Source organism: Gymnoscopelus microlampas, assembly GCF_963454915.1.
Source record: "Gymnoscopelus microlampas genome assembly, chromosome: 5".
Taxonomy (NCBI): Eukaryota; Metazoa; Chordata; class Actinopteri; order Myctophiformes; family Myctophidae; genus Gymnoscopelus; species Gymnoscopelus microlampas.
In genome coordinates, this window is record NC_139942.1 from 20,735,661 (window position 1) to 20,749,108 (window position 13,448).

The window sequence follows — 13,448 nt, forward strand, 5'->3', positions numbered from 1 at the left end:
ACTTTCTTTCTTAATTTTTTGAACGAACGGTAAAAAAAAAGAGAAGAAAAAATACTATATATACAACAATGTATATTTGGGAAACATTAGTGTAGACAATGTCTCCTCCGATACACGTCAGTCACCAGCACTGCTTTTCACCAGACAGTGGGCTTTACTGACCATGGTGGTTCACGCTATGTTCCAAAGTAAATAAGTAAATAAAGTAAATAAGGACACTCTCTGGCTTCCCAACCACCAAAACGGTCCGGCTTGGCGTGAACCTTTACGGCAGTGGTGCCGTCAAATCACTTTCAAAAGTCAATTCACAATATTTACACAATCTGTTTCTTTAAATGTTATAAGTAGAATTAATATCCATATGTTGCTTGTATAACCACCTCCCTACCAACATACAGCTGGTTAATTCTCACAATGTTTACAGTGGAGATGTTTTTCCCTTGGTGTGCGTACACTGGTGTCTCTTCAGATCACCTGACTGACTGAAACTCCTGTTACACTTATTACAGTGGAAAGGTTTCTCAGGTGTGTACACGACGCATGTGTCTCTTCAGGCTACTTGACGTACTGAACCCCTTGTTACACTTATTACAGTGGAAAGGTTTTTCTCCGGTGTGTACACGCATGTGTGTCTTCAGGTTACTTGATGCACTGAACCCCTTATTACACTTATTACAGTGGAAAGGTTTTTCTCCGGTGTGTACACGCATGTGTGTCTTCAGGTGACTTGGCGCACTGAACCCCTTGTTACACTTATTACAGTGGAAAGTTTTTTCTACGGTGTGGAGACGCTGGTGTTTCTTCAGGCTACTTGACTGACTGAAACTCTTGTTACATTTATTACAGTGGAAAGGTTTTTCTCCAGTGTGGAGACACATGTGTCTCTCCAGGTGACCTGACTGACTGAAACTCTTGTTACATTTATTACAGTGGAAAGGTTTTTCTCCAGTGTGGAGACGCAGGTGTCTCTCCAGGTTATCTGACTGACTGAAACTCTTGTTACACTTATTACAGTGGAAAGGTTTTTCTCCAGTGTGTACACGCAGGTGTCTCTCCAGGTGACCTGACTCACTGAAACTCTTGTTACACTTATTACAGTGGAAAGGTTTTTCTCCGGTGTGGAGACGCTGGTGTTTCTTCAGATTACTTGACTGACTGAAACTCTTGTTACACTTATTACAGCGGAAAGGTTTTTCTCTGGTGTGGGTACGCATGTGACTCTTCAGGGTTCCTGACTCACTGAACCCCTTGTTACACTTATTACAGCGGAAAGGTTTTTCTCTGGTGTGGGTACGCATGTGACTCTTCAGGGTTCCTGACTCACTGAACCCCTTGTTACACTTATTACAGTGGAAAGGTTTTTCTCCGGTGTGGGTACGCATGTGTCTCTTCAGGCTACTTGACTGACTGAAACTCTTGCTACATTTATTACAGTGGAAAGGTTTTTCTCCAGTGTGTACACGCAGGTGTCTCTCCAGGTGACCTGACTGACTGAAAATCTTGTTACACTTATTACAGTGGAAAGGTTTTTCTCCGGTGTGGAGACGCTGGTGTGTCTTCAGGTGACCTGACTGATTGTCACAACTCTTGTCAAGGTGTTTACATTTTTGAGTTTTCTTTCTTGTGCAAGTTGGCTGATGTGTTTTTACTTGCCCAGCCCCCGGTTGAGTTACGGTCTCGGTAAACTGTTGTCGACTGTTAGATGCTGGTTTGTCTGTGTCTGTGTCTGTGTGTGTGAGAGAGAGAGAGAGAGAGAGAGAGAGAGAGAGAGAGAGAGAGAGAGAGAGAGAGAGAGAGAGAGAGAGAGAGAGAGAGAGAGAGAGAGAGAGAGAGAGAGAGAGAGAGACAGAGAGAGAGAGAGAGAGAGATTGACATCAAGTCATGACATTGATCAACAGTTTCAGACAGGGATGCAGCACTGAATGTAACTCCTCATTCTCACTGTTTATTTTATGTTCTGGTCCACCTCAACCCTCAAAAGATCACACCCAGTTTTTGTTGCATGAAAATTAAGCAAATAACAGATTTCTGTGTTGTGTGAATCCACCTGTTTGGATTAATCAAGTGTTGCATTTTGACCAAAGCATTTGCCATAAACTACAAACAATGTGTTTAATTCCCCTGTATGAGTCCTCATCCATGGACTTTGTTCATGTGCATCTTCAGATGAGCCTTTTGAGTGAAGCTTATTTTACAAACTGTAGGCTAGATGTAAATATTTAAAAAAAAAATATTTACCTGTATCTGTCTTCATGTGTCGTTTCAGATAACTCCCTCTGTGACTTTTTATGGATGGAGTTTGTTTTGATGATCTCAGCTTGTTGCTCAAAGACAATCGCCGTCCTTCCACATTTAGTGTCTTGCGTGACTTCAGTTTGTTTAAAGCTGACTGACCTTCCCTGGTCTCCTCCCAGTCACTCTCTTCAATGTCAGATTCAGAACAGGGTGAAGTCCTCTCATCGCTGTCTTCAGAGTCAGATTCAGAGCAGTGTGAAGAGAAGAGCTGGTCATCTCTAGTTGGCTGTGAAGTTCCACAGTCCTCGACATCAGCTTGTGATTTCATGTGTTCAGTTGAGGTGCTGGCTACAGCCTCTGTAACATCCTCTTCACTTTGAACTGTCAACGTTGACCCATCAGCCTCCTCTGGTCTTTGCAGTAGCACCTCCTCCCGTTCCACGTTAGTCTGTGGAGGCTCTGGTCCATCTTGGACCTCACTGGGGCTCTCCTGCTGTTCTTCTTTAATCAGCAGAGGTTCTAGTTTTACCTGGACCACAGGGGACTCGCTCCACACTTCTTTAATCTGGAGAGGTTTCAAATGGACGAGACTGGAACTCCTGTCCTCCTGTTCCTCTTTAATCTCCGGAGGTTCTAGTTTCACCTGCATCAGACTGGGGCTACTCTCCTGCTGTTTAGAGGAAACCTCGTCTTTAAACACAGGGAGATCTAGAAGGAGAAGAGGCAATCATTGACTGATGGAACTCAACTGATTGTAACTGAAAGATTGAAAGCTGATCGTTTGCGGCTGGACATGATTGTTGGGGTTCAGGGGCACTACTTCAGATGGTTCTAAGTGACATTTGTGTCTGGAACACTATCTGGTATATTGCTGTCTGCCTTATTCATTCTGTGATCTATAATATTGAATAAAAGGTTATTATCTTGTGACTGATGAAGCTATGTGAGCTCTTTTTCTCATACCTTTGTATTTGATTTCATTTACTAGCCGTTATGATTAAAAGAAAAACATGCTTCTCACAGAAATAATACATACATAGCTTTGGTGCAAACTTGGTTGCTTTTCGTGGCTGTAAGTAGAAATTTAGGCACTATCAACCTTTTTTTTTCTTTTGTAACAATCCAAAGAATGTAGGCTTAACAGAAGTTTGTTTCCAGTGACGTTTCGGTCAATGCGATAGATAAAAGGAGAGAAGGTGGGGAGCCAGCTGCGTGGCATGAGAAGAAAGATATTTAACAAAATAGTGATCTGAATAATCTGTTCATGCTTTCTTAATGACCCTGACACTGTTAGCTACTATTATGTTGATGGCATTTTATCTGTCATCTCTGTTAGAGTTGTACGTCTTGTAGTCCATCCTTGTTTTGTGCTTCACTTCCATATATGAGGAGGACACTTAGTTTTACTGGTTTATTGCAGCTGTGAATGAAATTGCTGTCGGGCAGAAACCTCTTATCTCCATATTTTAACATGTTGTGTTTTTTTCGTAGATTAATGCCCCACTTGATAACACTACTGTGTGTGTGTGTGTGTGTGTGTGTGTGTGTGTGTGTGTGTGTGTGTGTGTGTGTGTGTGTGTGTGTGTGTGTGTGTGTGTGTGTGTGTGTGTGTGTGTGTGTGTGTGTGTGTGTGTGTGTGTGTGTGTGTGTGTGTGTTACTCACAGCCTGCCTCAGGGTAATCTTCTCCTCCTCTGGTGCTGATGTGACCTTCTGTGAACCATATTTAAAAAGCACACAAACAAACCTTGAAGAGCCTGTAAACAGGAAATGCCCTGTTTTGAGCATTTCCTTCTGAGAGCAGTTTTTCTGGTTGGGGCTAAACACCTCACCTGATGACACGCTCAGGTGAGTTTCAGTGATGTCATCAGAGTAGTAATACTTTGCACTGTTTACCCCATCTGAATAGCTTATGTGAGCATTATGAAGAATGCCAGAATAATAACGTAAACCCTCTATTTTCAGTAAAAACGGACCCACATTTCTTGGACTGCTTTTTTCTGTCAACACCACATCTCTTTTCCAGAAATAGCCAGTCTACAAGCTCACAACGCGTCACAGTTTGGCTTATATCCCCCCCAGAATAGGCATGCTGGGGTTTATGTGGTTAATGCTATTCATAATAATGTAATGGTGTTTTCGTTTTGTCAAGGTGCACTAACGTTTTCATATTGCTGGATAATGTGGATAATATTAATATTTTGTATTGCACGTGCATAATGTTTTCATGTTGAGTACATCTTTTGATAATTTCTTTGGCTTATTTCTTAAATTTTATTTTCACCTGGTGTTTTCATCAGGATGGTGGATAATTGTTTTAGCACTTAAGGCTCATTTATATTCAATTGCGTGCCAGTGTCATGCTTAGTAAATAGCAGATCTACAAGCTCACTATGTGTCACGTCACGAATGTGACTCGTGGTGAGCTTGTATATCCGCTACTTACTGCATGCAACACCAGCACGCAACCGAGTATGAATGAGGCTTTAGCAGTAGCACACCTAGTGACCACACCTTTCAACAGACCAGACTAAGATAAACAGCTACACGTATGTAAGCATTCAAAACAAAGTGTTATTATTTTAAATGAGTGTGTTAGAGATATTTGTCAGGGCCTCGGTACACCCAGCTTGAGACCAAGCTAAACCTGGCCAAATCGGGACGTCTGTTCACTGTCAGTGTTGCCATATTTATTTTGCGGGAGAAATAAGCAACCAGGTCTATGAAAACAAGCCCAAAAGAAGCGACTATAGTAGGCCACATGTGTGAGCACTTTAAACCTAGATCTACAAGCTCACAATGTGTTGCGATTGATTGATTGAATACTTTATTAACAGTTTGCAAAAAAAGACACAGTGGCACAGATTTATACAAAAGAATGCTAAAAGGATAACCCAATAAGCCCAGGGCTTGTTTCCATTGAGGTCCTGTGTATTCAATTCATGGAGACAATAGGACATTGGAACACTGTTGTTCACTGTACCTGTGAACATGTCCTGGTCAGTCTCTCTGGTCTCCATCTTCACAGTCTGTAGTTTCCTCTCAGCCTCGTCCTCTGCATCTGATGACTGATAAGAACACGCTCACATTTTCTGTATACGTACGATGACTTTCACTATATTTAAACATAGGTAGAAATGGTTGTAATAGCTGTCACTTTACCTTACCTTTACCCTGAACCAATGCACTTTGTTTTTAAAAACAATAATGTACAGAGCCATGACATACTGGAATGTGCTCCCCCCACTTTTGAATTGAAATACATTTGGTTTAAAAAAGATCCGTAAGGGTCCATTTGGTTTCATTTTACACTCTCAAGAGTTAAATATCTATAAGGGTCCATTTGGTTTCATTTTACACTCTCAAGAGTTAAAGATCTATTAGGGTCCATTTGGTTACCAACTCTTCCATCATTTAGCTGGGGACCACCTGGAACCTCCTCAAGGACCACGGTTGGTCCCCGGACCACTGGTTGAGAACCACTGGTTTAGACTAATGGGAGATCCCATTTAAACAAACAATATTTTAAAGACAAATAGTGTGCTTTTGTCAACATTTTAATACAGCAATGCATTGACTTAAAGAGACTTGAATACTTAAGTACCTTTTCAAAACAACTTTTAAGTACACATTTGATACTCCAGTACTTTATCTTTCAAGTACAAATTTGACACCAATTTTTCAACTTGTGATATTTCAGGAGTATCTGTACTTTGACTCTACGGGTTGAGTAGGCTACTTTGTCCACCACTGTGCTCTGTCCATTGGTGTAAAGTAACTGAGTACATGTACTCAAGTACTGTACTTATATACAATTTTGAGTTATTTTTTACTTTCAGCGTTTACAATGTTCAATACTTTTACTTCTACCCCATTACATCTCAGGATGAAAATATTGTTATTTTACTCCACTACAATGATATGAAAACTTTAGTTACTTTGTAGATTTTGATTATTGGTACAAAACACACTAACCACTTCAGCCCTATAAATACAGCCATTTGAAAATTGCAGATCTACAAGCTCACAATGCGCATCGTGAGCTTGTAGATGTTCAAAAGAGTCTTCCATCACTGCTCTGTGCGGTTTCGAGGGCCGAAAACAGCTGATTTACTAAGCCGGACCCCAGTTTGAGAACCACTGCTATATAAACAAAGAACCTCTGTCATACAAAGAGCTGTTCAACCACTGTACTGCTCTTTATAGGTTCTGTATTCTAGAAACTGAAGCACCATTTGATTAACTGAATTTATCTCCCTCACTTTTTCTCTTATCTATCTCTCCCCTTCTTTTTCTCTTCTCCCTCAACAGACACACACACGCGCACTACTAGTACATCAATTCAAAATTAGGATAATTTGTGGGGGGAAAAGGGTATTACCTCTGCCATTATTTGTTGCAGTCGCAGAAACGCTGATGGGCAAACAAAGGTGTATTATGGCCTAATCTCGTGGGAATGCGTGAGAGGTTGGTAGTCCACCTTACATGGGCGTTGCTTCTGCCAGTGTCCTTCCATTTTTCATTTATTTCTTCCCCTGACCAAACCCACACAAGATACGTTGTTACATTAATAGTTTCCACGGCACTTGATGTCACATGATGTCACAACAACACAATTGTATGGGGGGTTCCTCCTGGCTGGGCCGTGCAGAGACCACTGGAACGGCAGGTGCTCAAAGATCATAAAAGGACAGAAGCTCACATCCGAAATGTAATACAGAATGGAAGCAAGATGTTCCACAATAACTTGGCCCATGTCATGCCTGCTATTACCCTGGGCTATCTCCTGCCTCCTGCATCTCTACCACAAACAGCCTAACATGAGGGCAAACTAAAGGCAGGAGCCAGTTTACTTAATTATCACATTGATTGGAAATAGGGGGAAACAATTAGCCTCAACTCTGTACAAACCAAGCAAAACAAAAGCTCATGAAATGAACATATCTCAGTTTCGTAGCTAATCTGCACAAAGTGTAAAAGCAACAATGTATTCATGGGATAGTGAACTTACCATGCTTGCTGAGGGCATGTCTCAAGTTGTTTGCAATGCAGCTGCAAGATTAAGGAGGTGGGAGGGTGAACATTTAAACTAAAACGGACTAATGGCAGCCAGTTCATTTTAATATCATTATAATATTAATATACATATTAATTAGGCGTCCTGGACAAGAAAACGTTTGAGAACCACTTATTCAGAGTACAGATCTGGATCAGTAGGCTAATGGAAGTTATGTTGCTATAACATCTAGGGTGTTTCTGCCCTTTTCTGATTAAATCAAATAACGGTTTTGTCCAGAAGAGGGCAGCAGTGTGCCTCACACAGCCCATCATTCAGTGGAGACAGACCAGTTTATCTGCTTGACTCTTCAAGCATCCCTGAAATGTTACCACTTTTAAATGATCATTCAACGGCACCATGATTTAACTTGTGAATTCTAGTAGCTTAATCATAGGGCTACACACATATGACAAGTCTTTAAACAAGAATGCATTTGTTTTAATTTAAGATATAAAAAAACATTATCACGAACAATTAGGCCTAGAAGCCCCATAAAACTAAATGGGCAATTATTGCAATAGGCTACTTGCCACAACCACACCTGTTTCAATTAGCCTGCACTGGTTCTGCTTGCGTTGAAATGACCAGGAACATAATACTGTAGCAGTGGTGTAAAGTAACTAAGTACATTTACTCAAGTAGGCCTGCTGTACTTAAGGACAATATGAGGTCAATGGGACAATGGGAGGTCGGACCAGCGCCTTACAACCTTGCAACCTTACAGTAGGCCTACATACATGGTTGTCACCATGGAGACAACATGTGCCCAATTAGAATATCCATCTGTGTGGTCTAAAACAATGAAATAAAATAAATTGCAAACTTTTGTCATAACAGAATTTGTGACACAAGTTTGGAATCTGCATTATAAGCAACACAATACAGAGATACATTGCAATATCCACAATCCCTCAGCACGCTGCTCAGCTGTTCAGAATGCTCATTTGTTAATTACATGGGCTGCTTTGTCTCAAGTTCAATCTATTCTGTTTCTATGTCTTATTGTGCTATTATTGCATATTGCTTTTTGCCTTTCATTCCTTGGCCCTGTGTATCACTGCTTGCAGCTACATATTTTTTGTTTTTAGACACTAATACATTCTAATCGTAGGCTGCATAATGTAAACGGTGAGGCTAGGGTTTTTACCTCACCGGCACAACAATATTCTGTCATCTTTCCTAGGAAAGAAGTAGTACAGCCTACTATATGTATATGATTCCTGTTGTGCATATAAATCAAATCAAATCATCAAACACAGCCTTGCTTGGTTTTTATGAGATATTTTATTTCAAAAGCATGGCCTTTTCATTTCAGTGCCGTTTACGCAAAACAATGATTTAAAATGGAACACAATCATCATTCCACCTGCCATAGGCTGAGAAACTAAAACATCAGCTGACAATTCTATATCGTTTCTGTCGGACAGAAACCTCTTTAAATTTGTTATGCTTTTTTTGTAAATGAATGCCTGACTTTGTCATACTACAGCATCACACAAAAATAGTGTGAAACTGGGTTTCATTTTAAGGCACGGTTCAAGATTTAACAAATATTGAACAATTGAAAAGTATTAACAAGAGCTTGTGACTAAATAATAACTACATTGGATCCATTGGAACACAGGTTATTTTCCCCCATATCCTGAAAAGTAACGGATTTGGACATACAAGGTTTCCATCCGACAGTGATGATATGACAGCAGTGTTTCTCCATGTACCCCTAGAGGTACACAGAGGAACTACAGGTTACATGAAAAAGCAGCAACAGGAAAAATTGAAGAATTTGATGTAAAAAAAAAAAAAAAGAGCTACTAGGGAGGGGCTAAAGAGCCACATGTGGCTCCAGAACTGCGGGTTGCTGACCCCCCACAAAGTAAGATGGGTTATCATTAGGGCTGTCACGATTACAAATTTAAGTTGACGATTAATTGTCACACTAATAATTGCGATTAACGATTTAATTCTATTTTTGGCATGTAAATATTTGAACATACAGAATAAAAATGAATACAAAATAAATTTCTGTTTGCCTTTTAGGCTTCGTAATCAAAATTGCACAGGGAAGAAAATGTCAAATAACTGATATAGGCTATACAAAGAAATTTGTATGTGTATTTGTATGTATTCATTTTTTACAAAAACAAAAAGGTAAAAATAGCGAAAAAAAGAAAAAAAAAATCTACAAGCTTACAACGCGTCGCAAAGTGACACATTGTAAGCTTGTAGATCAGCTATTTCTGTTTTTTATGTATGAACATTTTTCAACATGATTATGACGATTATGCAAAATAATTGTGACAGGCCTACTTATCATTGATTCATGGCATCATTATGCTATTGCTATGGTTTCTTTTGCTGTTTTCTGAGCAAAAATATTCTAGTCATGTAAAGGGGGAATAAGAAATCAGGGAACCACTGTTGTATGAAGTATGGCCAAACTTATGTGGGTAACTGGATCATAACATTTCTTTGTGCCAATTAATCCACGGAAGCAAATGGAGATAATAGAAATACTGTCTGCAATTGGTTTGGTTTATTGGATGAATAGATTTAGATACATTCATTTAAAAAAAATTAACAACCATTTTCTCCTTAATTTAGTCTGTTGGGTGGAAACCTCATATATCCAAAACTTTTACTTTTCAGGATTCAAATTAAAAAATAGCAAAAGTAACAGATCGACAAGCTCAAAACGTGGCACCTCGTGCCGCGTTTCCAGCTTGTCAATCTGCTGCATTTGATGCTTTTGTGTGACGCAGTAGTATGATCAAGTAGGGCGTTCATTTACATTTACACAGAAACTAAACAAGTTTAAATATGGAGATAAGAGGTTTCTACCCGACAGCAACGCTATACTCCTGTTGCTGCTAACTCCTACTGTTGGACTGTAGACCAACTGGTAATGTAGGCTACTTTCTTTCTTAATTTTTTGAAGGAACGGTAAAAAAAAAGAGAAGAAAAAATACTATATATACAACAATGTATATTTGGGAAAGACAATGTCTCCTCCGATACACGTCAGTCACCAGCACTGCTTTTCACCAGACAGTGGGCTTTACTGACCATGGTGGTTCACGCTATGTTCCAAAGTAAATAAGTAAATAAAGTAAATAAGGACACTCTCTCTTGCTGGCTTCCCAACCACCAAAAGGTTCGCTCCAACGAACAATTATGTTTGTTGGAGCGCCCGGTCCGGCTTGGCGTGAACCTTTACGGCAGTGGTGCCGTCAAATCCCAATATTTACACAATCTGTTTCTTTAAATTTTATAAGTAGAATTAATATCCATATGTTGCTTGTATAACCACCTCCCTACCAACATACAGCTGGTTAATTCTCACAATGTTTACAGTGGAGATGTTTTTCCCTTGGTGTGCGTACGCTGGTGTTTCTTCAGATCACCTGACTGACTGAAACTCCTGTTACACTTATTACAGTGGAAAGGTTTCTCAGGTGTGTACACGACGCATGTGACTCTTCAGGCTACTTGACGTACTGAACCCCTTGTTACACTTATTACAGTGGAAAGGTTTTTCTCCGGTGTGTACACGCATGTGACTTTTCAGGGTTCCTGACTCACTGAACCCCTTGTTACACTTATTACAGTGGAAAGGTTTTTCTCCGGTGTGTACACGCTGGTGTTTCTTCAGATCACTTGACTGACTGTAACTCTTGTTACACTTATTACAGTGGAAAGGTTTTTCTCCGGTGTGGGTACGCATGTGTCTCTTCAGGCTACTTGACTGACTGAAACTCTTGTTACACTTATTACAGTGGAAAGGTTTTTCTCCGGTGTGGAGACGCTGGTGTTTCTTCAAATTACTTGACTGACTGAAACTCTTGTTACACTTATTACAGCGGAAAGGTTTTTCTCTGGTGTGGGTACGCATGTGACTCTTCAGGGTTCCTGACTCACTGAACCCCTTGTTACACTTATTACAGTGGAAAGGTTTTTCTCCGGTGTGTACACGCTGGTGTTTCTTCAGATCACCTGACTGACTGTAACTCTTGTTACACTTATTACAGTGGAAAGGTTTTTCTCCGGTGTGGGTACGCATGTGACTCTTCAGGGTTCCTGAATCACTGAACCCCTTGTTACACTTATTACAGTGGAAAGGTTTTTCTCCAGTGTGTACACGCAGGTGTCTCTCCAGGTGACCTGACTGACTGAAACTCTTGTCACACTTATTACAGTGGAAAGGTTTTTCTCCGGTGTGGGTACGCATGTGACTCTTCAGGCTACCTGACTGACTGAAACTCTTGTTACACTTATTACAGTGGAAAGGTTTTCCTCCAGTGTGGAGACGCTGGTGTGTCTTCAGGTGACCTGACTGATTGTCACAACTCTTGTCAAGGTGTTTACATTTTTGAGTTTTCTTTCTTGTGCAAGTTGGCTGATGTGTTTTTACTTGCCCAGCCCCCGGTTGAGTTACGGTCTCGGTAAACTGTTGTCGACTGTTAGATGCTGGTTTGTCTGAGAGAGAGAGAGAGAGAGAGAGAGAGAGAGAGAGAGAGAGAGAGAGAGAGAGAGAGAGAGAGAGAGAGAGAGAGAGAGAGAGAGAGAGAGAGAGAAAGAAAAGAGGTGGATACAATCAGTCATAACATTGACATCAAGTCATGACATTGATCAACAGTTTCAGACAGGGATGCAGCACTGAATGTAACTCCTCATTCTCACTGTTTATTTTATGTTCTGGTCCACCTCAACCCTCAAAAGATCACACCCAGTTTTTGTTGCATGACAATTAAGCAAATAACAGATTTCTATGTTGTGTGAATCCACCTGTTTGGATTAATCAAGTGTTGCATTTTGACCAAAGCATTTGCCATAAACTACAAACAATGTGTTTAATTCCCCTGTATGAGTCCTCATCCATGGACTTTGTTCATGTGCATCTTCAGATGAGCCTTTTGAGTGAAGCTTATTTTACAAACTGTAGGCTAGATGTAAATATTTCCAATTTCTTTTTTTACCTGTATCTGTCTTCATGTGTCGTTTCAGATAACTCCCTCTGTGACTTTTTATGGATGGAGTTTGTTTTGATGATTTCAGCTTGTTGCTCAAAGACAATCGCCGTCCTTCCACATTTAGTGTCTTGCGTGACTTCAGTTTGTTTAAAGCTGACTGACCTTCCCTGGTCTCCTCCCAGTCACTGTCTTCAATGTCAGATTCAGAACAGGGTGAAGTCCTCTCATCGCTGTCTTCAGAGTCAGATTCAGAGCAGTGTGAAGAGAAGAGCTGGTCATCTCTAGTTGGCTGTGAAGTTCCACAGTCCTCGACATCAGCTTGTGATTTCATGTGTTGAGTTGAGGTGCTGGCTACAGGCTCTGTAACATCCTCTTCACTTTGTACTGTCAACGTTGACCCATCAGCCTCCTCTGGTCTTTGCAGTAGCTCCTCCTCCCGTTCCACATTAGTCTGTGGAGGCTCTGGTCCATCTTGGACCTCACTGAGGCTCTCCTGCTGTTCTTCTTTAATCTGCAGAGGTTCTAGTTTTACCTGGACCACAGGGGACTCGCTCCACACTTCTTTAATCTGGAGAGGTTTCAAATGGACGAGACTGGAACTCCATTCCTCCTGTTCCTCTTTAATCTCCGGAGGTTCTAGTTTCACCTGCATCAGACTGGGGCTACTCTCCTGCTGTTTAGGGGAAACCTCGTCTTTAAACACAGGGAGATCTAGAAGGAGAAGAGACAATCATTGACGGATGGAACTCACCTGATTGTAACTGAAAGATTGAAAGCTGATCGTTTGCGGCTGGACATGATTGTTGGGGTTCAGGGGAACTACTTCAGACGGTTCTAAGTGACATTTGTGTCTGGAACACTATCTGGTATATTGCTGTCTGCCTTATTCATTCTGTGATCTATAATATTGAATAAAAGGTTATTATCTTGTGACTGATGAAGCTATGTGAGCTCTTTTTCTCATACCTTTGTATTTGATTTCATTTACTAGCCGTTATGATTAAAAGAAAAACATGCTTCTCACAGAAATAATACATACATAGCTTTGGTGCAAACTTGGTTGCTTTTCGTGGCTGTAAGTAGAAATTTAGGCACTATCAACACTTTTTTTTTCTCTTTTGTAACAATCCAAAGAATGTAGGCTAAACAGAAGTTTGTTTCCAGTGACGTTTCGGTCAATGCGATAGAT